At 45.0% G+C, this 27,571-nt stretch overlaps 1 long non-coding RNA gene across 1 annotated transcript; it reads left to right on the forward strand.

Moving 5' to 3' along the window:
* Positions 1–9,359: 9,359 nt before the first annotated feature.
* LOC116984759 lies at positions 9,360–27,241 on the forward strand. Its single transcript, XR_004415118.1, has 3 exons — positions 9,360–9,395; positions 20,570–20,571; positions 27,230–27,241. It is a non-coding gene; the product is annotated as an uncharacterized LOC116984759 (long non-coding RNA).
* The last annotated feature ends 330 nt before the right edge of the window (positions 27,242–27,571 follow it).

A 27,571-nucleotide genomic window follows, 5' to 3' on the forward strand; every position in this document is an offset into this window, starting at 1 on the left:
CTATTATTCAAAAATATTGAATGTGTTATCTAAGGGACATTTGCAGGGCCCATCATGGTGAACGCTATTGCAAAATAATAATTTAACATGAAATGCAATTTCTTTGTTTCACGTTATTAATTTGCGAGCTTTGTTCTCCAGATTAGCAGCAAAGAGGTCCTTCTGCAGTTGTACAGACCCCCAGTCAGACCGCCCCTGGAGTATTGTGTACAGTTTTGGTCTCTAAATTTGTGGAAGGACATTCTTGCTATTGAGGGAGTGCAGCAAGGTTAATTCCCGGGATGGCGGGACTATCATATGCTGAGAGAATGGAGCGGCTGGGCTTGTATTCTCTGGAATTTAGAAGGATGAGAGGCGATCTTATTGAAACATGTAAGGTTATTAAGGGTTTTGACACGCTAGAGGCAGGAAACATGTTCCCGATGTTGGGGGAGTCCAGAACCAGGGGCCACAGTTTAAGAATAAGGGGTAAGCCATTTAGAACGGAGAGGAAGAAACACTTTTTCACACAGAGAGTTGTGAGTCTGTGGAATTCTCTGCCACAGAGGGCAGTGAAAGCAGGTTCTCTGGATACTTTCAAGCGAGAGCTAGATAGGGCTCTTGAAGATAGCGGAGTCAGGGGATATGGGGAGAAGGCAGGAACGGGGTACTGATTGTGGATGATCAGCCATGATCACATTGAATGGCGGTGCTGGCTTGAAGGACCGAATGGCCTCCTCTTGCGCATATTTTCTATTGTCTATTTCCCACAGTAAGAGCCACCTTCTTCCTACTTATATATCCACACAAACACTGACTGTTTGTTTTGATATTATCTGCAATATGCAGCCTCACACAAAGCTCTTAATGTATTTTCTGATAAAATATGAGAATCCAGAAGCTGAACCCACTCTGGGGCAAATACTGCCTCTCCACTCCTGATATTCCCTCTCCATTCCCACGTTTTTGCGCTGCGTTCAGCCGAGGACTGGTCCACGTGAGCCCCGGCGATCGGTGGAGGAGGCGCCGCCGAGAACAAGGGGGCACCCGGCATGGCGGGCCGCCGAGAACAAAGACGGACAGGAGTAGGGGGGGGGGGGGGGGGGGAGGTGTGAGGTAGAAGGAAGAGGGACTATATCGAATACTTTTGTAACTTTGTCAGCGCCCTTTACATGGTGACTCTTGCGTACTCGTACGTATGCAAAACAAATCTCACTGTACCAACTATGCGTGGCAATAAAGTATCAATCAACACCCTCGGGATTTACTTGTGGGCTTCTCCTGTCTTGGCAAGCTGTTTAATTTTTCTCCTGCAAACAGCAAACAATTTTCGGAGGCGTGATAACGGTTGCCTCACCACTTAATGAATAGCGACATGATCTGAGACCCAGATCTGACTGTGCCCTAAGGCCTCACTTTTTATCCTGCAAGTGACCCAAAAGCATCCCAACCCCTTTATTTTTTCAATTAATTTCTCAAATGCAGGTTCAGATAACGAGAAATTTGATGCAACTTGAAAGAAAGAACCATTTATCGCACGCCTTCCCTTCAGCAACTAAAATTCAGTGGCATCAAACTAAATACCAACATGGTTGCTATGATACTAAACATTACCAATGATTTAGCTGCTTTGGCTCCATTTCCTGAACCTCCCTCCTCCAATGGATCTGTCATCTCAATGGATGCTGTAAGCAGCAAGTCAAAGAGAAGAATTTTACACCAAACAAACGTTTGCAGAAATGTCATCATATATTTCTAGAAACTGGAGCATATAAAGAAGTACTGCATTATAAAAAAAAGTTGAATATTGCTTTTATTAATTATGATCCAAATGGCACGTTATTATCCACGGAACACGACTTCTCATATTGTTTTGTGCGATTCAAAATACAATGGCTGATGCAAATATTATATAGCTCAGTTATAAATAGTTATGCTGGAGCATGTGCTAAATGTGCTCCATTAACATCTAATATAGTTTAGCATTTGTAACAGTAATTATAACATACTTACCAACACCAGTCATTAAGGGCTACCAATTGCATTGACCTTCAGTGAAGAATATCATCATCATTCATTTGACACAGTAATCCAACTTGATGCATTTCAGTAAGTACCCAGCTGGAACTGCAGCTGAATTGAAGTGGGTGAAATAGATTTACTTCTGTACCATGAAAGGATCTACAGTGAGAAACAGCTTGTTTTACATACTGCCCAATGTTCTTTAATGTTATACAATGTACATGATGGTTAGTGTACCTTAAAGAACCAAGAGTAACCAAGGGGCATTTTTTTTATTTACACAAAGGGTGGTAGGTGTATGGAATGAGCTGTTGGAGGAGGTAGTCAAGGCAGGTACTATAAAGAGCCGGTCCCACGAGCATGCAACTCCATGTGGCAAGCATGACCTAACGTCTTCGCTTGAACCGTACAGCCTCGCGGGGCCGGTCCCGCTTTGATCGCCAAAGCCGTATGGAGTTGTGCGGAGCTGGTCCCGACATCGCGTGGGGCTCCGAAAAACTGACCATGTTCAAAAATTCCACGCGGCAACGGCCTGCCGGCCCGCAGCCGCCTTGACGCCATATGCACCGCCTCGATGGGCGTGCGCAGCGTCTCGACACCGTATGCAGGGTCTCGACGCCGTACGTCACGAGCGAACTTCCCGCGGACTTCGCTCGAACTTCATGTCACTCACTCGACCTCCGCGCGGCCCCCGCTTCCGGTTTGGTCGCGCTTGCCGCATGCAGGTCGCATGCTGGTGGGACCGTCCCTGTACGGGGATCACTCGACCTCCGTGCGGCCCCCGCTTCCAGTTTGGTCGCGCTTGCCGCATGCAGGTCGCATGCTCGTGGGACAGGCCCTTTACAATGGTTAAGAAACATTCAGACAGGTACATGGAAAGGATAGGTTTAGAGGTGTATGGCCCAAACGCAGCAGGTGGGACTAATGTAGACGGGGCATGTTGGTCAGCATGGGCATGTTGGGACGTAGGGCCTGTTTCCACATTGTGCGATTCAATGACACTATGCATCATGTGATCAGATGCTCAAGGGATTATTAAGCAATAAGTTAATTGGGAGTCGGCCACTTCCAGGAGACACAAAATCCTGGAGTAACTCAGCGGGGCAGGCAGCATCTCTGGAGAGGAATAGGTGACTTTTTGGATCGAGAACCTTCTTCAGACTGATTAAACTCATTAAATTCAGACACATTAAAGGATAAGAGTTTGTTAACTCAATTTCTGTCAATAAGCAACAGACCCAAATGACCTACAGACTCTACATTGACAATAAGGATATGAAGCTGCTACTCACGTAGTTGACACGAGAGCAGTACGTGAGTACACGACCACAGCGCTCGAGGGCACGAGAATAGTATGCGTGGACTCAAGAACAATACGCGAGGACTCAAGAACAGCTTCCTCTGAGTAGAACAGCCAGTGAAGGATATTTTGGTACGCTGAGAAACGCAACCGGTTTCAGTTATTTGCCCTACAACGGAACATGTGGGTTGTTCTTGTGGATAAATTATATCATCAATGTTCCGAGGAACAGTGAATCACAGATATATGAGAAAAGGGAAAGGCATATTCATGTGTTTAAGAAGGAACTGCAGATGCTGTAAATTCTTTCCATCGGAAATTGGAGGAACAGCACCTCATATTCCGCTTGGGGAGTCTGCATCCTGGAGGCATGAACATTGAATTCTCCCAATTCTGTTAGCCCTTGCGGTCTCCTCCACTTCCTATCTCTCCCTCAGCCCTCGGGCTCCTCCTCCTCCTTTTTCCTTTCTTCTCCCCGCCCCCCCCCCCCCCCCCCCCCCCACCCCCCATCAGTGTGAAGAAGGGTTTCGGCCCGAAACGTTGCCTATTTCCTTCGCTCCATAGATGCTGCTGCACCGCTGAGTTTCTCCAGCATTTTTGTGTAGCAAAGGCATATTCATGCTGGCAGCTGAGCTAAAGGTTTGAAACATTGGGTATACCCGCCTCACAAACCATGGCTGAGGTCTCTTACAAGGATTTTGTAAAATTCTGACGGGTCATTATAATCGAACACTTCCAGAGATTTTAAAGTTATAAACTCGACACACGCAATCTCGGACCAAAGAATATTGTGGCACAAGAAATAGTTTAGATCTCTTTTAAATGTTAACTGCAGCTTTATTTTGTTTACTACCTGATGGTTGAGACAACTGAGATGAATCTATTTGGCATAGAACATAGAGCCTTCAGTAAAGCACAGGAGCAGGCCCTTCAGCCCACAATGCTTGGGCTGTATATGATGCCAGCTTAGATACAAGGTACTGGAATAACTCAATGGGTCAGGCAACCATTTCTGGAGATTTTTCTCCAGATTTGCTGCCTGACCCACTGAGTTATTCCAGCACTTTGTATCAGTCTTTGGTGTAAACCAGTATCTTCAGTCCCTTGTTTCTACATGATGCCAGGTTAAACTGATCTCTTATGCTGTACATGGTCCATATCCCTCCATTCCTAGCACTTCCATATGTCTATCTAATAGTTAGTTGGCTTTTCGGCGATCTGCCCTTTCGGTTATTCGGCTTTACAGCTAGTTAAGGAAGAGCATAGATAAAGAAGTGTAAGATAGATAAGATGTGAAAACAGGACAAAGGGAATGGATATCAGTGGAATTAACATTGACTTCTCTAACTTCAAGTAACCCTTGGTTTCCCCCTCTCTCCATCCCCTCCCTGTTCCCAGCTCTCCGAACAGTCTTACTGTCTCCGACTACATTTTATCTCTGTTTACTTTGTTGTTACTTCTCCCAACTAGCAATTCCACATTTTCCTTGATCTCCATTCCCTTTGTCCAATTTTTGCACTTTACACTTCCTTATCTATGTACTGTACCTCCCACTCCCCTGACATCAGTCTGAAGAAGGGTCTCGACCTGAAACGTCACCCATTCTTTCTCTCCAGAGATTTTGCCTGTCCTGCTGAGTTGCTCCAGCTTTGTGTGTCTATCTTCAGCGTAAACCAGCATCTGCAGTTCCCTCCTATCCAAAATCCTTAACTTGCTAGCTGTACTTAAAATCTCTGAAGTATCGTCATATTGTCAACAGTATCACTGCCCCATTTTAAAAAACATTTTATGCCCAGATTGCTCTCACAGTCCACATGAATTTCAGCTGTCTCACCTTTCACACACTTGTATGCTGCTAGTTTCCCACTATACCCACTTAAAGCATCCACGTGCCATATCATCATTGCCATTTCTGTGCATTGTATGCTGCTTGCACCTTGCAATGGTGCCTTGAGCAGACATTTTCAAAAGGCCAATCCATAGTGGTAGCCATGCCTTGAACAACGTTCTCTGAAGCGTCTGAAGAAGGGTTTCGGCCCGAAACGTCGCCTATTTCCTTCGCTCCATAGATGCTGCTGCACCCGCTGAGTTCCTCCAGCAATTTTGTGTACCTTGAACATTGTTCTGTATATCTTTGGTTTTTGGTTAGGAACTTGGTTAGGCTGCATTTAGAGTATCGTGTGCAGTTCTGGCCGTCCCATTACAGGAAAGATGATGATGCTTTGTAGAGGGTGCAAAGGAAATTTACCAGAATGCTGCCTGGATTAGAGGGCTCCAGCTACAGGGAGAGTTTGAATAGACTTTGATTGTGTTCTCTGAAGCATCAGAGGTCTTGATAGAAGTATATTGAAATTAAGAGAGGCATAGATAGGATAGACAGACGTAACCTTTTTCCCAGGGTGGAAATGTCCAACACTAGAGGGCAAAGCTATAAAGTGAGAGAGAAAAAGTTTAATGGAGATATGCAGGGCAAGTTTTTACACAAAGAGTAATCTGTTCCCTGAATACAATGCCAGGGGTGGTGGTGGCATGACAGTGGCATTTAAGAGGCATTTAGATAGAACGTTTCGAAGAAAGGAAGAGGCAGAGACAGTGGGCTGAGGGAGAGCTGAGAAGGGGAGGAGGACGCAGGGACTACCTGAAATTAAAGAAGTCAATGTTCATACCACTGGCGTGTAAAATGCCCAAGTGAAATATGAGGTGCTGCTCCTCCAATTTACGGTGGTCCTCACTATGGCCATGGAGGAGGCCCAGGACAGAAAGGTCGGATTCGGAACGGGAGGGGGAGTTGAAGTGCTGAGCCACAGGGAGATCAGGTAGGTTAATGTGAACCGAGCGGAGATGTTCGGCGAAACGATCACCAAGCCTACGCTTGGTCTCACCGATGTAGAGCAGCTGACACCTAGAGCAGCGGATGCAATAGATGAGGTTGGAGGAGGTGCAGGTAAACCTCTACCTCACCTGGAAAAACTGCATGGATCCTTGAATGGAGTCGAGGGGGGAGGTAAAGCGACAAGTGTAGCATCTCTTGCGGTTGCAGGGGAAAGTGCCAGGAGAGGGGGTGGTTTGGGTGGGAAAGGATGAATTGACCAGGGAGTTACGGAGGGAGCGGTCTCTGCGGAAAGCAGACAGGGGAGGAGATAGGAAGATGTGGCCAGTGGTTGGATCCCACTAGAGGTGGCAAAAATGTCAGAGGATTATTTGACGTCAGAGAGCATGTGACGCCTGGTAAGGTGGAAGGTGAGGAGAAGGGGGACTCTGCCCTTGTTACGAGTGTGGGGATGGGGAGTGAGAGCAGAGTTACAGGGTATAGAAGAGACTCTGGTGAGAGCCTCATCTATAGTCGAAGAGGGGAACCCCCGTTCCCTGAAGAATGAGTACATCTTCGATGCCCTGGTGTGGAACACCTCATCCTGGGTGCAGATGCGGCATAGATGGAGGAATTGGGAGTAGGGGATGGAGTCCTTACAGGAAGCAGGGTGGGAAGAAGTGTAGTCCAGATAGCCATGGGAGGCAGTGGGTTTATAGTGGATGTCAGTCAGTAGTCTATGGAGGTCAGTAAAAGGTATTTTATTGGTAAATCGCCCTCTGTTATGTCCTCTATATCCTTATTAACTAGCAAACAGACACTCTAGTGAGGGCCTATGTATGCTCCACTACAGCAATGATAATCAACAATCTGTACTTACAGGCCTACAATAAAAGTTATGTTACCACAAATAAAGTTTTAGAGCATGCACCAATGGTGCTTGGAAATAGCATTTCTATTGCCTGGACCTCTACAGAAACCATGCGTGAAGGTGCAAATATTGTGATAGAGTGCTTCATGCAACACACCCTGGCCAAAATAGGGAGTCACTGCAATAAATAAACAGAGGAACTAGTGTCAAGGATGTAAAGATACCAGGAGTAGATGTAATAAAAAGGAACTGCAGATGCTGATTTATAGTCAAGTCAAGAGTGTTTTATTGTCATATGTCCCAGATTGAACAATGAAATTCTTACTTGCTGCAGCACAACAGAATATGTAAACATGATAAATAATATAACAAAAACTCAGAAAAAAAAAGAACAAATAATAACAGTGCAATAATAATAATAGTCTATTGTAGTTCATAGCCTATGAGGTTGTAATGTTTAATAGCTGTAGGGAAGAAGCTGTTCCTGAACCTGGACATTACAGTTCTCAAGCTCCTGTACCTTCTTCCCGATGGCAGTGGTGAGATGAGTGCGTGGCCAGGATGGAGTGGGTCTTTGATGATGTTGGCTGCCTTTTTGAGGCAGTGACCACGATAAACCTCTTCGATGGTGGGGAGGTCAGAACCAGTGAGGGACTGGGCAGTGTTTTCAACTTTTTGCAGTCTTTTCCGCTCCTGGATGTTCAAGTTGCCGAACCAGGCCACGATGCAAGCAGTCAGTGTGCTCTCTACTGTGCACCTGTAGAAGTTCAAGAGAATCCTCTTTGACATACCGAATCTCTGCAATGTTCTTTGGAAGTAGAGGCGCTGATGTGCTTTCTTCATGATTGCACCAGTATGCTGGGTTCAGGAAAAATCATTGGAAATATGCACGCCCAGGAATTTGAAGTTTTTGACTCTCTCCACCATCGTCCCATTGATGTATGCAGGATTGTGGGTCCTCAACCTTCCTCTTCCAAAGTCCACAATCAGTTCTTTGGTTTTGCTGATATATTAAGAGCCAGGTTGTTGTGCTGGCTACATATGGTCAGCCACCAAAGATAGACACAAAATGTAGGAGTAACTTAGCGGGTCAGGCAGCATCTCTGGGGAAAATGGACAGATGACGTTTCAGGTGGGGACCCTTCTTCAGACCTATGAGGCTAACACTTACTGTAATCTGAAGAATGGTCCCGAACCGAAACGTTGCCTATTCATTTCCTCCCGAGATGCTGCCTAACACGCCGAGTTACTCCAGTATTTTGTGTCTTCCAGGAGAGGAAACAACTTGGTCACTGCTTAAGCTGCACATGTTAAAAGAATTGATGAGTGTTATGAATCACAACTCAAAATCCATCTGCAAACCATCATTGGACACCTTTTTCTGTTGCTGTCATATCATCCTTTCAGTAGCAACAGTGTTAGCAATTATTTCCAGGAAATGCACATTATAACCCACATTTAAACTTAATTCTTGAAATAACATATGTAAAAATAAGCAAACTTCAACTGTTTCTCCGTGATCGTCGTGCGTAGAATAATGTGGGTAAGACAGACAAATTTTATTTGAGCAGCTATCACTTTTGAACAACGTCAACCTTTTGAATAACTTCTTCCCCGCTGTTATCAGATACTTGAACAGACATCTTTAGTTTAGTTTCGATTAGAGACACAGCATAGACACAAGCTCTTTGACCCACCTGTACACTAGTCCTTTCATACACGCTAGGGGCAATTTTACAGAAGCCAATTAACCTATAAACTTGCACGTCTTTGGAATATGGGAGGAAACTGAGCACCCGGAGAAAAACACACACTGTCACAGAGAGAACGTACAACCTCTGTTTGTCGTCAGGATTGAAACCAGGTCTTTGGCGCTGTAAGGCAGAAATTCTATTGCTGCACCATATTGCCACCCTAACATGACTTCCCTCTTATATGCTCAGGATGTATTTCCAATCGCTCAATCAAACTTTTTGTGCCCTTTTTCAACCTGCACTTTTTCTGCAGCTGTAACACTAATATTCTGCACTCTGTTTCCTTTCCTTTTTGCATTATCTGTTGTAGTTGTGTATGTGTTCATTTATAATAAGACTAGACTTGATAGCAGTTTTCCACCGTACCTCCCTACTCATGTAATAATGTGCCAATGCCAATAAACCAAATTACTAAAACAGACAGAAATTCTCTTGCAATGAATGAAGGAGAGCAAGATGTGGACACTTACATCTTCCACCACCTCACAGTCAGGAGAGATTGAGGAATGAGGGTAGAGGTTGATTAAAGTCATGGATACTTTGATCACCCAAGTGGCACAAATGGCAACAGACAAGTTCGCAAGTTAACAAGTTATAGGAGTAGAATTGGGCCATTTGGTGTATTGTATGCAAAACAAACAATGTCACTGTACCAAGTACGTATGGTCATAATGCCATAAGTGATACGAGTAGAATTAGGCCATTCAGCCCATTGACCACTCCACAATTCAATTATGATGGTTCTCTGCCTCCTAATCCCATTTTCCTGCCTTCTCCCCATAACCCTTGACACCTGTTCTAATCAAGAATTTGTCTATCTCTGCCTTTAAAATATCCACTGACATGGCCTCCACTGCCTTCTGTGGCAATGAGTTCCACAGATTAACTACCGTCTGATTAAAAAAGTTGCTCCTCACCTCCTTTCTAAAAGAGCGCCCTTTAATTATGAGGATATGACCTCTGGTCCTAGGATGGTCCCACCATAGGAAACATCCTTTCCACATCCCCTCTATCTATGCCTTTCATTATTCTGTAAGTTTCAATCGGGTCCCCCCTCAACCTTCTAAACCCCAGCGAGTGGAGGCCCAGTGCTGTCAAACGCTCAGACTTTGTAATGTTCCTTCCCATATCTGTTGGCAATATCACCGCTATGGCGTTAAAAAACAGGCATTTGTGTTTATCTTGGCTTCCTTTTCTAGCATGTCATTCTCTCTTGGGGTAAAGAGGAAAACATGTCAGTGGTTGTCAAGTGATCTATTTGGGTAATGTGACACTCATGGCTGAGCAGTTGTTTGTGAGATGGCAACCCGACAGAAAGATCATGAAACACCTTCCCATGCTCCATCATGTTCAATGGACAACAAAACCTGCTGTGGGTCTTCATCGCCAGCTCTTCACGCTACCTTCTAAAGGGCCTGTCCCACTATGGCGACCTTATTTGCGAGTTTTGCAGAGCTTGCGCTCACCACAAGCTCGCAGCATGGTCGACACATGGTGGTAGGTGGTCACTGGTAAGTCTCCTTCATGGTCGAGAGGAGTTCCCGCATAGTGGTTCCTACTCGCGGCCTAAGTTTGGTGGAGGAACATTTTTCAACAAGCTGAAACATTTTCTGCGAGTAAAAATTGGTCGGCATGAAGAAAATCGATACTTTTGAACTCGTAGTGCAGTGGTAGTGGCATCGCCATGTCATTGTAGGTAGTCGAGGTAGCCGTAAGTAATCTCCTTTGCTGACCGGGCATTTTATTTTACTCATTCGTGAAAAGAAACGTAAACACGTGTTTTCAGCACCAAGGAAAACCAACCGGTAATGTTAAATGCCCGCTAATCTTCACAGCTGTGTATCTCAGGCTTGTTAAAAAGTTGTCTGACTTCTTAAAGGTGTCTCCACTCCTTCTTCTCCCCCCCCCCCCCCCCCCCCCCTTCTCCCCCACCCTTCCCCACTCTTTTAAAAGACTTACCGTGCACTGTGCTGGCCGTCTTTAACCTTCCTGTTCAACGCGAGTATCACCTTGGCTTTGCACCGTGTGAATTTCAGACAGCATTCCCCCGCTTTCCCTGGCCCCCGCCTTTGTGATGTGTTTGTGTGTGTTCATCACCGACGGTCGATCCAGCTCGAGGTTTTTCAGGCAAGTGCCCCCAAGTTTGATGGTCGCAGACAGTTTGCTGAAAAGTCACGTAAGTGGGACAGGCCCTTTAGAATGTCTCGATGGCATGTGTCGCCTGTTGATAGAGGACATCTTCCCTTTGATTCATGTCCTGCCTAAGCTTCCACTGTATCGTTTGTGGCTAAGGATCAAAAGGCAATAAAAGAAATGGAGAGCCTAGCACCAAATGAAACACATTGACGGCTAGAATAACAGGATATATCAAAAGGCAGTCAAGAGATTATTGTTGCTAATACTATTTCAAATGAGATACGTCTGGTAATAAAACTGACAAAAATGATTAAAAACGAGAGGTTATAAATACAAAATAAACACAAATAAAGAAAGCTAGAGAAACCGCTCCATTCAGAATACAGTGAAACCTGTTAGCACTTTCCTTGGACATGATATAGTGGGAGATGACACATGGGGGCTGAGGGGCGATCTTACAAAGGCATATAAGAGCATGAGGGGAATAGTTAGGGTGAAGGCATAGAGTATTTTATCCAGAGTTGGAGAATCAAGTCCCAGAGGAAGGTGAGAGTTAAGGGAAAGATTTAATAGAAACCTGAGGGGAAACTTTTTGTGGAGGGTGTGGAACGAGCTGCCAGAGGAGGTAGTTGAAATGGGTACTATAACAACATTTAAGGGACATTTCAACAGGTACATGTATAGGAAAGGTTTAGAGAGATATGGGCAAAACGCGGGCAGATGGGGCTAGTGTAGATGGGTCATTTTGGTCAGCATGGGCAAGTAGGGCTGAAGGGCCTGGTTCATGCTATATTACTCTATGACTAAAGGGCCTGTCCCACGAGCATGTGACTGCATGCGGCAAGTGCGACCTAATGTGGTCGCTTGAGCCGTATGGCCTCGCAGGGCCGGTCCCACTTCGATCGCCGGAGCCGTATGGAGTTGTGCGGAGCTGGTCCCGACATCGCGCGGGGCTCCGAAAAACTGATCGTGTTCAAAAATTTCGCGCGGCAAAGGCCTGCCGGCCCGCAGCCGCATTGAGGCCTACGCACCAACCTCGACGGGCGTACGCAGCGTCTCGACGCCGTACGCACGTCTTGACGCCATACATCACGCGCGAACTTCCCGCGGACTTCGCTCAAACTTCACGTCACTCACTCGAAATCCGTGCGGCCCCCGCTTCCGGTTTGGTCACGCTCGCCGCATGCAGGCGCATGCTAGTGGGACCGGCCCTGTACGGGGATCACTTGACCTCGGCGCGGCCCCCGCTTCCGGTTTGGTCGCGCTTGCCGCATGCAGGTCGCGACCAAACCGCAGGTAATTATACTTCTAGGTTCCTACCTGGTCGGTGAGGCAGCTTTTTCTCCGGGCTGCCCCGTCGACCCGTCCTCGTGGCCTACCAGCGGGCGTGGAGCGCCGTTTCCTGGCGGGGACCGCCCAGCACCTCGGCTTCGTTGGCGGCACAGCGCTGGAGCGCTATCGCGGAGCGGAGCGGGCGTGCCTTGCCTGGGTCGCCGCGCTGGATCGACGCGCTGGAGCTCCGGTGAGCTGTGACCGCCGAGATCAACACCTCCGGGCTGCGGGTCTGCGGAGCGGAGCGGGCGGCGCCGACTCTAACATCGGGAGCCTGGGAGCTCCAACCCGCCGCGGCCTAGTCGGCTTCGGAAGCCGACAATCCCCAGCTAGGAAGCAGCCGTTCCAGGCGGCCCAACCGCTGTGAGGACTCTCCCGACGCCGGGGCAACACCACCCGGCCAGAACGGCCAGGAACATCGGGCCTCTGTAGAGGCAATAGCGGTGGCCTGAATAGGCCTGACTTTGGGTGAACTGGGGATGGGGACTGGACATTGTGCCTTCCCCCACATTGGTATCCACTGTGGGGGGATGATTTTTCTGTGTGTAAGTTAATATGTTAGTCTGTGTCCAAGATGGCTGTCGGAAGGGAGAGTGGACGCTGGCGCGCTTTAGCTGCCGCTGCTCTCTCTTCACATTGTGTTTTTTGATTTTTTGTCTTTGGAGCGATTTCTATCTTTAATTTGTGTATTGGTGATGTCCTTATTATTTATTTTTCTCCGACTATATGTTTTTTTTCTCTTCTGTTAATTTCTGTAAGGTGTCCTTGAGACTTTGAAAGGCGCCCGAAAATAAAATGTATTATTATTATTAAGCTGGTGGGACAGGCCCTTATGAGTTATGGTGAATACCATTTAAGAGGAAGATTTAACATTGCAGAGAAAAGAATGAAGACTAATGTGGAGGATTAACATCATGCCAGGCTATTTTCTCTCAACATCCTACAAATATCCCATCTACAAACAAATTCACCAATATAAATTGCAGACATTATGTAATCAATAAAGTCTACATGGATCGAGGCCAAAAGATATAAGACATGAATAATATCAGGTCCACCTAGAGGTGAAAAAGTAAATGGATCAACCAGTACGCATTTAATTAACAAATTGCTGCAGTATTTCATGGCAAAAAAAAAAATGCTTATTTCAAACAAATAAACTTTTTGAAATAGCCAACAGATGGTTCCATAATTTTTTTTCAGCTGTCCAAAGCCTAATAGATTTCTTGGGATAATCCCAAATGCCATTGCTCGTGAGGTTTTTTATACAATCGGATCAGCCAGCTGGCTGTTCCTTGTCCTGAGGGGAATGTGGAAACCCTGGGCAGCTGTTTGTCAACAGGAATAGCATTGCCTCCGACCCTCCGTGGATTGCAAGGAGGAAACCAAATAGTAAAGTGAGGACAACTCTGCTCCCGAATGAGCCCTGCTCCTAAACATAACACACTTGTTAGTGTTCCTTTTCCTTTTACGACAATTTATCAGTCCTAACAACAAATCCATAGTTAATTATTTGGCAATAATATTAGCTGTAAAGGGATTTCAACATCAATTAAAGACCCATTAGTTGAACACTGAGTAATCTTACAGATGTTATACCTGTTCAACAAGGTGAACTGTTACAGAATTAACTGCTTAAAGAATTTACCAGTGGGAAATACCATGACTGGCAGGATCATGATTCCGTTTTTGTTCTATTTGTCATTCCGCTGATTTAGGTAATTTCGGCTTTTGTTCATAGAGATCAAATAGAGATGTTGGCTTCTTCACTCATTATAAAGCTATGGTTTATAGACACATTTGTTGCTCACCTCAATGCCACATATTTCATTTTTATTTAATCCTGCATATGTCAAACTGATCCAAAATGGACATCACATACTCTGCCCATCACACGCTCAATACCTGTTGTATTATTATGTGGAGTGCATTCTGTTCCTGTCCTGCGATCTACTTTGTGTGGTGGAAGGAACTGCAGATGCTGGTTTACACTGAAGATAGTCACCGAGTGCTGGAGTAACTTAATGGGTCAGGCAGCATCTCTGGAGAAAAAGGATGGGTGACATCTTGGGTCGCAACCTTTCTTCAGACTGAGAGTAGTGAGGGGGGGACGATTAGAGGTCGATAAAGGCCAGACCAAATAATTGCCAGCAACAAACAACCAAGGAAGGGTGTCGGCCTTTGTTTGTTCTGGCCTTTTCCCAACTCTGGTTTCCCCCAGCTCTCTACTTTTCAGTCTGTAGAGGGGGGTTCCGACCCGAAACGTCACCCATCTTTTTTCTCCAGACATGCTGCCTAACTCGCTGAGTTATTGTGTCTATCTGACCTCTACTCCGATGTTTTCATTCCATGATGGTGAACCAGGGCTAGTTTCAGTGCAGGAAAGTTGCATTCTAGGGCTAAAATCCCAGTGTTTCGTAGTAGGTGGAGAGGCAGGGGGCAACCAGAACACTTCCATTACTGCTTCCCCACTTGGAAATCTCTCCCATTAATATTTCTGTCTACGCTGAAATAGCTGTATTGCGAACCGTGCAGACGAGAGACAGGAGTTGCAGAGGAGTAGTGGGAGAATGAGTGAACACGACTGTGGCAAATGGAGTTACAATACGATAGAACTTTATTTATCCCAGGAGGGAAATTAATCTGCCAACAGTCATATAAATCATAAGATGCCACATCCACACCATAGATGGAGACTGGAGACAGGGGACAGGGTTGTTCCTCTCCTCCTAACGTCCACCACTAACACTTTAATGCAGGGGTCGGCAACCTAAGGCCAATGGGCTGGATCCTGCCCGTAACCCGAAATCATCCGGCCCGCAGGCATATCTTTTTTCCGTCATCTAGACTTCTCTCGGCTGTTTAATACTGTTGGCCAGCGACATAAAGACTTGTTTTAATGCTCCTTGCAATCCTGTTTGCTGACAAAAAATCGGAACTGATATAATCCCACAAACAGTGCAAAATGTTAGACAAAAATGCTGGGGAAACTCAGCGGGTGAGGCAGCATCTATGGAGCAAAGGAAATAGGCAACGTTTCGGGTCGAAACCCCTCTTTAGATTGGTGGGCGCGGTTCCACAGATGTAAAAGTGCAGTTGCAGCGGCTGCGGTGCTTGATGCTCAGCGCGCCCCGGATCCATCCGTCCCCGCGCTTTACCCGGGGGAGGGTCAGGGCCAGGGTGGCCCTCCTCAAAGATGGCGGCCATGCTAGCAATTGGTTCGTGTGGACGCGACGGACAGGAATGGACGGGAATGGACCTTGGAGAGGAGGGAAACGGAGGTAGGAAGGGAGGGGATGGGGAGAGAGGGGAGGAGAGGGAGAGGTGGAGAGGGAATGGGGGAAAGGCAAGGAGAGAGGAGGGGGAAGGAGAGAGGAGGAGGAAAGAGAGGTGGGGGAAGGAGAGAGGGGGAGGAGAGAGAGGGGGGGAGAAAAGGGGTAGGAAGGGGAGAGAGGGGGAGGAGAGAATGGGAGAAGAGGGGGGGAAGGAGAAAGAGGGGAAGGAGAGGGGGAGGAGAGAATGGGAGAAGAGGGGGGGAAGGAGAAAGAGGGGAAGGAGAGGGGGAGGAGAGGGGAGGAGAGAGGGGGAGAGAGAGTGAATGGGGGAGAGGGAAGAGAGTGTAACAAAGAGTCTGCATGATGTTTAGGACAGAGAGGGGTGAGGGTAGTTTCAATACCAGTATCTCAAACTAACTGCTGTGTTCAGTAGACATAATATTGCTTAAATATATAAATATGTCAAAGTTTAGCTAGTATGTATTATTATTATCTCCATTTATTAACTATGGCGATAGATGTGACCCCCCATCCACTCACAGACATATGGCCCCGGCCCCGATGCAGAACAAGGTTGCCGACCCCTGCCTTAATGCCACCACATCCATTTTTGTCTGGTTTGGCCTGAAGGAGAAAGGTTCAGAACAATTTCTGAATGGCGACAAAGTATGAATTATGTAATGAAGACTGATTCTGGAGTCTGTGTATATCAATCATAAAAAGCTAGTGGACAGCTACAAAGCATAATTAAAAGGGATAAAATCTGATCTTTATCTTGATTAGTAAGGGTGTCATTGGAGACCCTTGGACTATCTTTGATTGGACTTTACTGACTTTAGCTTGCGGTAAAAGTTATTCATGTTATTCCCTTTATAAAGTATCTGTACACTGCGAATGGCTCCATTGTAATCATGTACTGTCTATCTGCTGACTGGTTAGCATGCAACAAAAGCTTTCCAATGTGTCTTGGTACATATGACAATTAACTAAACTCAAACTCAGAGGTTATTGGGAGAGGCAGGGGAATGGGGTTGAGAGGGAAAGGTAGATCAGCCATGATTGAATGGCGGAGTAGACTGGATGGGCCGAATGACCTAATTCTGCTCCTAGAACTTGTGAAATTATCAAAATACAAAGAAAAGAATATTAAGTTTAGGAGACTGCATCCAGCTCTAGACTCTGCATGTTTCAAAAGGCCTGTAGTAATACCCACAAATGAAGCAAAGGACCAAACCCATTAAAAGTGACAATGCCGTTGAGAACAAAAACGATTGTATTCTGGGCGAGCCTGAGGAACTCATGATTAATAGCAGCAAATCTAACATGCAGAGCTGGGCACAAAGGGAAATAAAAATGACACATCTGATGAGAGGCCACTAACTTGAAATGTTAAGTCTGACTGTCTCTCAATTGATGCCTCCTTGTGCTGAGTAGCTCCAGCGTTTGCTCTTTTATTTATAAATAGCAACAGGAAGTGCTTTATTCTGCACTGTATGTAAATCTTGACAAGTTAAAGAGAACAAGAGTGGAGGTCAAAGCTGGGGCCATCATCACAGACAGTACATAAACATAGAAACGCACAGCAGAGGAACAGGCTCTTCAGCCCACAATGTTTGTTCTGAACATAATGCCAAGATGAATTAAAATCATCTGCCTGCACATGATCCATATCCCTCCATCCCCTGCATATCCTTGTGCCTATTTTATTTTTATAATTTATTTTAAAATATTTATTTATTAGAAGCAAATGTACAAAAATAGAACCAATGGCATATGAAATAATACAATTATTGTACAGCTTCAATTTTAACTTTTTAGCTTGGATTTGAAAAAAAGAAAGGGAAAAAAGCAAGAAAGAGAGAAAGTGAGATGTGCAAAGATAATAATAATAATAATAATATATCTTTTATTGTCATTGCACGTCAGTGCAACGAGATTTAGTGTGCAGCTCCACTGATGTACAAAGATAGAACCCCTAGACTACCAAAGTGGTGTAGCCAAAGGTTGAATAAATGAAAGAAAGAAGAGAGGAATAGAAAAAAAAAGGACAAAAAGAGAAAGAAAGAAAAAAGTGGTGATATGCCTGCCTCACATCCCTCTCCACCCATCACCCAACCCATAATTAGATTTAAATCCACATTTGTGTTGCACCACACTATCCTTGTAATAAATCAATGAATGGTGTCCATGTCTTCGAAAAATGATCTGTTTTTTCTGCCATGACAAGTCTAATAATTTCATGTCTCGGACATGTTTATAATCCACATCTTAAGAGTAGGGACTGATGTATGTTTCCAAAGTTTGAGTATTAGTTTTTTCGCCGTTATTGATTGATTGATTATTGATTGATTATACCTTTAATAATCCTTTACAGGAAATTACAGTGCCACGACAGCTTCAAGACAGACATAACACCACACATTTCCTCAAATGGCTTCCATACTTAACATGTTAAAATACAAGTTAAAATACAGTTAAAATACAATTAATTTTAAAAAGGTGCAGTTATTTATGCGCATTATATAACCTTATAGCAGCTGGTAAACAGGACTTCCTATGTCTCTCAGTTTTGCACATTGGTGCAATCAGCCTCTGACTGAAGATGCTGCTCTTGATCACCTTCAGGGCATGGAGTGGGTGAGTGGGGTTGGTCATTATTGAACCCAGTTTGTTCAGAGTTCTGGCCTCTGCCACCTGCTGGACCGTTCGTTGCTCAGCCCCGACCACTGAGCCGGCCTTCCTGATTAGCTTGTCCAGTCTGTTTTTGTCCGCTATGCGGGCGCCATCTCCCCAACAGGCCACAGCAAAAAACAGAGCACTGGCCACCACTGAATGGTAGACACTGCACAGTAGGGGTTGGCAGATGTTAAATAACCTCAGCCTCCTTAAAAAATACAGTCGGCTTTGTCCCTTCCTGTACACCGCCTCCATATGACACTTCCAGTTCAGCTCACTGTCAAGCTGCACCCCAAGGTACCTGTGGTTAGCGACCACCTCCACCTCAGTGCCCTTAATGGTGATTGGTGTTGGTTGAGTCCTCCTCCTCCCCCTCCTGAAGTCCACAACTATCTCCTTGTTTTTTTTGGTGTTAAGATGGAGGTTATTGTGTGCACTCCACTCCACAAAGTTACTTATTATGTCTCTATACTCCTCCTCATTGCCCCCTTTAATGAGGCCGACAACAGCTGTATCATCCGAAAACTTCTGTAAAAAGCAGCTGTTGGTGTTATATTGGAGATCCGCTGTGTAGATGGTAAACAGGAACGGAGCCAGCACAGTTATCAGGTCATAATTAAGGAAACGTCTTTGAAATAGTGATAGCTCAGAGCAGGCTTCTGAAGTACCTAGAGTGATCAGTTCAGTGTCAGGGTCCAATTTTATTTTTAGTGTTTTTGAAAAAATTCCTCTTCAGAAATTATGTAACTTTATACAAGAGACAAAGGAATGGGTTATAGTTGCTTCCTGAAGAAGACATTTATCACAAATAGGAGATACATTTGGAAAGATCTTATTCAGTTTAGACTTTGAATAATAGAGTCTGTGCAGTATTTTAAATTGAATTAACGAATGCCTAACGTTGATCGAACAATTATGTATATATAGAAGGTTTTCCTCCCATCTACCTTTAAAATTCTTAGGCCAAGTTCATCTTCCCAAGCTCTTCTAATTACTTCAGACGATGGGATTTCTATATTTAAAAGGTTGTTATAGAGATATGAAATTAACTTGTTTGACTCTAAGTTTCTATTCATACATTTGTCTAGTGTGTCTGGCAACAAAGATTGATAGTCTTGGGTATATGATTTCAGATAGTCTCGAATTTGAAGGCATCTAAACTATTGACTACCTTTCAGATGATGTTTCGACTGTAATTCTTGAAGTGAGAGAAGAGTTCCCATCTCGTAAAGATCTCCCAGTTTTTTAATCCTAATCTTTCCCAATGTGTGAACGTTTTGTTTAAATAGATGGCTTGAACGAAGGATTATGCTGTTTATGGATTCTATGTGTTTTATAATCCCAAATAAAGTTTGTGATCAGAGAATCAAGTTTAAAAAAAAAAATTTTAGGAAGGTAAATCGGTATTGATTGAAATAAGTACAGGATTTGTGGGAAGAGATCATCTTTATGGCATTTATTCTGCCTAAGAGAGACATCGGAAGTGTTTTCCAAAATTGAGTAAGGGCATTTAATTTAGTAATTAAAGGAGGAAAGTTTGCTTGAAATAGAGAATTGTATTTTCTGGTTATTCTCTGGTGCCTATTTTAAAGACTATTAAATACCACTATTGCATCTGCTTCCACCACCACTGATGGCAGCACTTTCCAGACACTCACCACCGTCCGGGTCAAAAATCACCCCGCACATCTCATTTAAACTTTGCCCCTCTCACCTTAAAGCTATACCGACTAATCTTTAATATTTTAGTTTAGTTTAGAGATACAGAACTAAAATAGGCCCTACGCCCCACCAAGTCCCCACCAACCACCGATCCCCGCACACTAACACAACCCTACATACATTCGGGACAATTTTACATTTATACCAAGCCAATTAACCCACAAACTTGTACGTCTTTGGACTGTGGGAGGAAACCAAAGATCTTGGAGAAAACCCTCACAGGTACAAACTCCATACGGACAGCACCTGTAGTCAGGATTGAACCCGGAACTCTGGTGCTGTAAGGTGGCAACTCTACCGCTGCACCGCACTGTGCATTTCCATTTCAACACTGAAAAATAGTAAGATTAAACGAGAACTTACCAGTTTGAAGTTTGATCTTGATTTTATGAGGTTACGATGAGCGATTACGTGAAGAAGGGCCGTCCGTCTGCGTGCCGTCAATCTTCAAAGCAGCGGTGTTAAATCACAGATAAAAAAGAAGACCTGAGAATAGTAAGATTGTGAAAAACTTGAACTTCCATATGACCTTGATAATCTTCACGTAATCGCTCATCGTAACTCCTCATAAAATCAAGATCAAACTTCAAACTGGTAAGTTCTCGTTTAAACTTACTATTTTACTTCGGAGTCACGTGAGTGACTACGTGAAGATTTCAAAGCTCTGTGATTTTACGCCGGTTACGAATCCAGGCGTCACACACTGAATGGATTGACCATGGATGCGTGTAATCATTAAAGCATTCAGACATTACGTAGTTAAGTAAAGAAACTGATGCTTTAAATGAAAGAAAAGTTTTTTTTAAAGTTACCCCTCCCAACCTTGGGGGGGAAACTAAGGGACAGAACTTAAAATGGTACATGCAAACACCCCCAGTCCGGTTATAGGTTTGTTATAAAACCGATGGACCGTTATTTCATTCGTCCATCCTGCAGCCACTAGGATGTCGTCAAGGTGCACATCCATAGCTCTTGCTGCCGACGTAGATGCAGCCCTGGTGGAGTGAGATTTAACCATATAAATGTTTACTCCTGCTACCGCCATTACCTCTTTTGACCATCTGGAGATGGTTTGAGTTGACAGCTTTTGGTGTGGTTTTTTTTTAATTTTTTAATTTTTTTTATTTTTTATTTTTTTTATGGCTGATGAGGACCGATTGTTCTGTGCCTCTGAGATTCTCCGTAACTCTCAGATAGTGGTGTTAGTATGTTACCACCCACACAACCGTTGGTCCTCTGGATATGCCAAGAACTGGATCTCCATCTCTGGCATTCCTGGCCTGCTCTGTTTATCAGGTTCCTGATTAGGAATGTTATGTTGTTCATATTGGTGGTCATGTAGTCCAACCGTAGCTTTTGCAGTGTCTGGACTCTTTGTCAGCATACCACCTTCAGGGTTAGTTATAGGCGGTCCCCACTGTCAAAGTGGGGCTTGTACCATGCTCACATCCCATGTGTCAGTGTAACTTGGCCTTGGAGGTCTTAAATTGTAAATTCCCTTCATAAATTTTGTTGTAAAGGGGTGCGTTCCTATCGAACTGTGCCCTGCTTCCGGCATCAGATTGGAGGAGAGTGCGCCTCTGGCACTAAAGATGCACTATAACTTAGTTTATAGTTATAGTACAGTTGATAGGAACTCCAAGACATCCGTTATCCGAACTGTGTTGTATTTGTTCGGACAGTCCTATGCCTTGAAATGGCCTCCTCAGAATCTGCAGACCAACAAGTTATACGTTCATGTAGTGGATGATTGCACCCTGTAACTGGGTTCACTAGGAGGTCCCTGCTCTTGGGTACAGCCATTACTGGCTGGACTATAATTCCCAACATTTTTGGGGACCAGGCTTGAGTAGGCCAATCTGGCACTACCAATATGCCTGTGGCTTAATCTTGCTTGATTTATGTCAAGCATCGGTTTGTGAGACAAATTGGCGGAAAGCATACATAAACATTCCTCCCCAATTGAGGGAGAAAGCATCCACTGCCTTGCTCCTGGATCCAGCTCGCAGGACACATATCTGGGTAACTTATGGTTAGTCTAGATCAAACGGATCAACATCTGGTATACCAAATCGTGTAGTTATTTTGTTAAATACTGTCTGATTCAACATCCATTCTGTGTTGTTATTAAACATTCGTGATCCAGCATCTGTCACCGTGTTATATCTACCTCGTAGATTTCCCAAATATTCCTCTTGATACACCAGTGCCAAATGATGTTCGACAATCTGTCGTAAGATACAGATTTTACACCACCCTTGTTAATGGATATATGCCACCGCAGTGGTGTTATCAATCTGAATTTGAACAAGCACCAGTTGCATATCGCTACAGAGAACCTTGAGTCCATATTGTGCCCCCAACAATTCTGGGTAATTGATTCCATGTGTTGGGGAATTACAGACTCCTGCTCATTCCATCTGCCCCCACAGCTTTAGACTGTGTTGGTTTCTCCCCATCCTTAGCCGCTTGCATAGGTCTCAAGAACCCTCGATGGCTTTCGAGCAAAATTTCCCTGAGCTGTCTCCCATTCGTTATCCACCATAGTTATTCAACAATGGCCTCTGCTGGCAATCCATAGTTTGCCAATTCGGCCTGCATATAATTTGAGTGTTCATTCCTTTGCTTGCTGTAAGTTTTGGTAATGCAAAGGCCCGTACTGCTGGGAATGCAGCTACTATTTGCCAATTACACTCGCTGGTTGCCTGATAGATGGCTAGAATTTGACTATCAGGTCATTGCAGGCTTAATTAATATTGTCGTTTGCCCCTAGGCAAAGTCACCAACGTATTTACTGTTTTTGATAGTAAATCCTAGGTAATCAATTACCCTTGTAGGTGTCAATTTTGATTTAACTGGATGGATGAGGTAACCAATTCTATCAAACAGGGTTTTGGTTTGCTTTGACTGATGCTTCTGCCAATTCTTGGTGCCTCCAAAATGAAATTGTCCAAATATGCCATTACTATGTGGTTCTGAGACCTTTGTAGACTCAGAATTGGTTTCCGTAGTTTTGTCAATAGTCTAGGAGCTGATGTCAACCCATTTGGCAGATCCATACCATCCATTTTAAACTTCAAATATCTCCTGTTTTTAGTGAATAGACACCGAATAGTATGCATCTTTGAGGTCGATGCATGCCATGTGACCATTCTATAGGAAGCTCCTATAAAACAGTAGTTAAACCGTAACAAAATTACTGTTTCTAAAAGTCTATACTGCACAAATGAGTTACACCTGGATGAAGTGACATCCTCCATCTGTCACATGTCCTGAATGGCAATCCTGCCCAAAAATACTGGGCCTGCCTCGAAGACAATTCCAGTCCGAGTTCCAAGTCTGCTTGGAACCTGTGTATGTTGTGCAGTAAAATTATCACGTTATTATCTGTTTTTAAAAACCCCGTTCTGAAATTTCTTGTTATTGTCATTTTGAACAAGAACACAAGAGTAAATTACCAACATGTAACTGCTCCACAATCCCTTGTTTCAGTAAACCCAGACCCACCTACCTCCATGGCTACCAGTGGTCTTGTGGTAAGCCCAAAGGCCCCTGATGCGGATTCCTTTCCTCTCCTTGATTGGGAGTAGGACTGGTAAGGAGTGTGGATTCCATGTTTTCCCGACCTCTGCTTGGGTCTGGTCTGAAACCTCATCATACTGAGCCTGCCTTGTAGGACAATTCTGGCCATTATTTTGAGTCTGCCTTGAAAGATGACTCTGATCGTATTTCCGTGCCCAGCTTTCAAGCTACCACCGGATTCAGTGAACCGCTCCACTGAGAGTGAGGTTCGTAGGCAGCCCTGAAAACAGGTGCTGCCGCAGGCCCCTGAGGATACCTGTGCTGACATGGCCCTTCCAGTGGACCTAAATGAGATTCTAGCTTTGGTCAGACTGAAAAGGACCATGAATGCTCCTCTCCTTAGAGCAGGAGACATTTGTGCAGCCCTGAAAACAGGTGCTGCTGCCTGCGGGTTCTCCATAATACTCGGGCTGTCAAGAGCTAGATTCCATCCAGAGAAGCACCCAGTGGAACCTGGATGATTGCAGAAGCACTTACTTTCTGTTTGTTTGTATGGAAGCTTATTATTCCCTTTATGTAAAGCATTTTGGTGTTGACTTAAACAGTGCAATATAAGTAAAACTTACTTACTTACTTCCTTTCTTCTGCTTGTCCCTGGGAAGGTTTCCCCCCCTCTCTTTGTACTCTGATTCAGAGTGGTTTCTTCCACATGTAGTTCCCCCTTCAATGGGGAAGACATTGGGCTGCCCCATGTGCGAGGCTCCTGGCACCGGCACTGCTGTAGGCCGTGCTGATACTGCTCCTTCCTTTGGAGCAGATTATTGTTGGAGCAACTTCTCCATAAGTTGCTCCATGTGGGAGAAGTCGTCCTCAGACGCTCTCCGTTGAGGGAGGGTATCCCTCTTCCCCGGACTCATCTGAGTCAACGGGTTAGTTTAGACTTGCGGGTGGCATTACGTCCCGCAGGACAACCACGGAGCTCCTGCTCCCGCGCAAAGTCTCCTGCCGATTCTGCTGTCGGCGCTAATGTCGGGAACAAGACCGTCGCCCGCTATTTGGAAAGCTGCGGTCTTCGGCAGCCGACATCCCCGCGGGCCGTCTCCTCGACATCTGGGCTCTGAAAAAAACTTCAAGCCCGAAAGAACGCAGGTAAGTTAGTTCAACTTTCCTTACCTGCTCATCCCGACGGCCTGGGAGGCTCAATGCCTGCCAGTCCGTCGTGCGTGTTGCGTTCAGACGTAATGACGCGCATGCAGACGGACGGCCCTTCTTCACGTAGTCACTCACGTGACTCCGAAGTAAAATCAATCTAAGCCTCTCATTATTTTATATACTTCTATTAGGTCTCCCCTCAACCTACAGTGACATAGAGATGTAGGATAACAGGCACTATTGTGAATAGGGTGATCAATGATCAGCAAGGACTCAGAATGCCTGTTTCTATGCTGCATCTTCCAATTCAATTCAATACATTAATACAATAAAGGCATTCAATTCAATTCAATTCAATTTCACTTATTATTCTTCCCACCTTACCAAATCCTCCCAGATTTAGAATAGAATAGAATGCATTTATTGTCATTCAAACCTAGGTTTGAACGAAATATAATTTCTACAGTTTTTTACATTACAAAACAATCCAAGACCCACACTTAACATAGTTTACATAAACATCCATCACAGTGAATCTCCAACATCTCCTCACTGTGATGGAAGGCAAAGTCTTTATCTCTTCCCTTTGTTCCTTCTCCCGTGGTCCAGCAGTCCAACTGCAGTGTCGAGGCGAACTGGGGCTCCGATGTTAAAGCCCCCGGCGGGCGATGGTAAGTCCTGAGGCCGTTTAAGCCACGCCGGGCGATGTTAGGCCCCGGCTCCATGTCCTTAAACCCGCGGTTCCAGCGGGAGAAGTCACCGTTGCGGAGCTCGGAAAAGCGGTCTCCCACCAGGGACCTGCGAGCTCCCGATGTTCCCGTCCACCGGGTCTGCGGCCGGTGCCTCCGAACTCCAAAGTCGGGTCGCAGCCGCACGCCACCACAGCTCTTCCCGCTCCGAAGTTGGCCAGCTCCGCGATGTCTGTTCTGCAGGCTCTGCAACTGGAGCCCTCAGGTTAGTCCCGGCCGGAGGTCGCCGCCGGCTCCACGATGTTAGGCCCAACGACATCCGAGACCCGACAGGGAATAGTCGGGTCCCCGCACAGGGAAGAGATTTAAAACGGTTTCCCCCACAGCCCCCCCACCACCCCCCACATATACACAACTATAAAAAAATAATAAAAACTAACTCAAGACATACATTTAACAAGACAAAAATAAAAAAAGACAGACGACTGTAGTCGAGCCGCTGCCGTTAGGCGCCGCCACTCCCACATTTAACCACTTGGGGAAACTAATTAACTAACAACCTGCATGCATTTGAAATGTATGAGGTAGCTGGAGGACCCATGAAAAACCCACAAGGAGACTGGGAGAATGTGTAAACTCCATGCAAATAGCGTCCAAGGTCAGGATTCACCCCAGAGCACTGGCACTGAGGCAAAGGGTTGACTAGCTGTGCCATTGTTGTGCCCTGGTTGGACCTAAACCTCAGGAACACTGTTCTGAGATGATATAAGGTGAGAGGGGAAGGATTTAATAGGAACCTGAGGGGCAACCTTTTCATAAAGAGGAAATATGGAACAAGATGCCAATGAGGCAGGCACTATAACAACATTTAAGAGGCATCGGGACAGATACATGGATAGTAAGTAAGTAAGTACATTTTGATAGGTATATGGACGGGAAATGAATGGAGGGTTATGGTCTGAGTGCAGGTAGATGGGACTAGGGGAAAATAAGTGTTCGGCACGGACTTGAAGGGCCGAGATGGCCTGTTTCCGTGCTGTAATTGTTATATGGTTATATGGTTATATTTTATTTATATAGCACATTTAAATCAACTGAAACCAAAATGCTTTACATGGAAGAAATAATTTCCGTACATCCATAGAAAAATTAAAAAAATTAAAATGACACAACACATTATAGAATTGAACATGAACAGCCCCCCACAACAGAATCAACATTTTCCACTATGGGGAAAGGCATCAGAAAGATCAGTCCTCTTCCTCTGTGATCACCCGAGGTCGGGGCCCACTTGTGGCCTCCGCAGCCAGTTCGATGTTTTCAGGCCCTCTTGCTGGGAAGATAGAAAGATAGGAAAGGTTTAGAGGTATATGGGCTAAATGCGAGTGAGTTGGGACTAGTGTAGATGGGGCATTTGGTCAGAATGTGCAAGTTATGCTGAAGGCCCCGTTTCCATGTTGTAATGACTCTATGACCTGGTTACCTGATCTATTGATAGGGAGCATACTGGAAAATGTCACACGTCATCCTTAAACGGTGTAATCCAAAGGGGGCAGAGGTGCTCCACCCATGGTGATTATTCTTCAGCAGTATGTGGGGCTCCACCCTTTGCTGGAGGGAAGTGGTACCATTCCTATGGCCTGCCTTCCACAAGTGCTGCTGTCCCTGTGGAAAACATGCTCTCACAGTGCCAGTTGGTTGAGATGGACTCAACAGGACGTGGAACAAGCAACATTTTGGCATCATGCTACAGCTGCACAAGAAGATGGTAAGGCCACATTTGGAGTACTGGTTGCCCTGCTCGAGGAAGGATGTCATTAAACAATAAAGGATACTTTGACTTTGAACTGGAAAGTGTGCACAAAAGAGGGGGAAGAACTAAGGAGCACCTGGCGTGGGATACTTTATAACTTTGTCAACGCCCTTTACGTGGCGACTATTTGCATACCTTGGGTATGCAAGCAAAGAATTTCACTGTGAGTAGTCACAGGTGACAATAAAGTATTCAATTCAATCCAATTCAATTCAATAATGAGGAAATTAAAGACAACTGTGATCTTTTCCATGGGGCATGGGAAGCTGAAGGATGATCTTATAAAGATGATCTTGTAAAATTCATGAGGGGCATAGATAAGGTGAATGGCCACACTCCCCTAATTTGGGGGAGTCTAGGTTGAAAGCGAGAAGGGGAAAAAAATTAAAAGGGAACTGAGGGACAACTTTTTCACAGAGAGGGTGGTGAGTACGTGGAACGAGCAGCTAGAGGAAATGGTAGAGGTGGGTACTAATGCAAAATTTAAGCAGCACTTGGGGTAGGAAAGGTTTGGAGCAA

Source organism: Amblyraja radiata, chromosome 2 (genome assembly GCF_010909765.2).
Source record: "Amblyraja radiata isolate CabotCenter1 chromosome 2, sAmbRad1.1.pri, whole genome shotgun sequence".
Lineage (NCBI taxonomy): Eukaryota > Metazoa > Chordata > Chondrichthyes > Rajiformes > Rajidae > Amblyraja > Amblyraja radiata.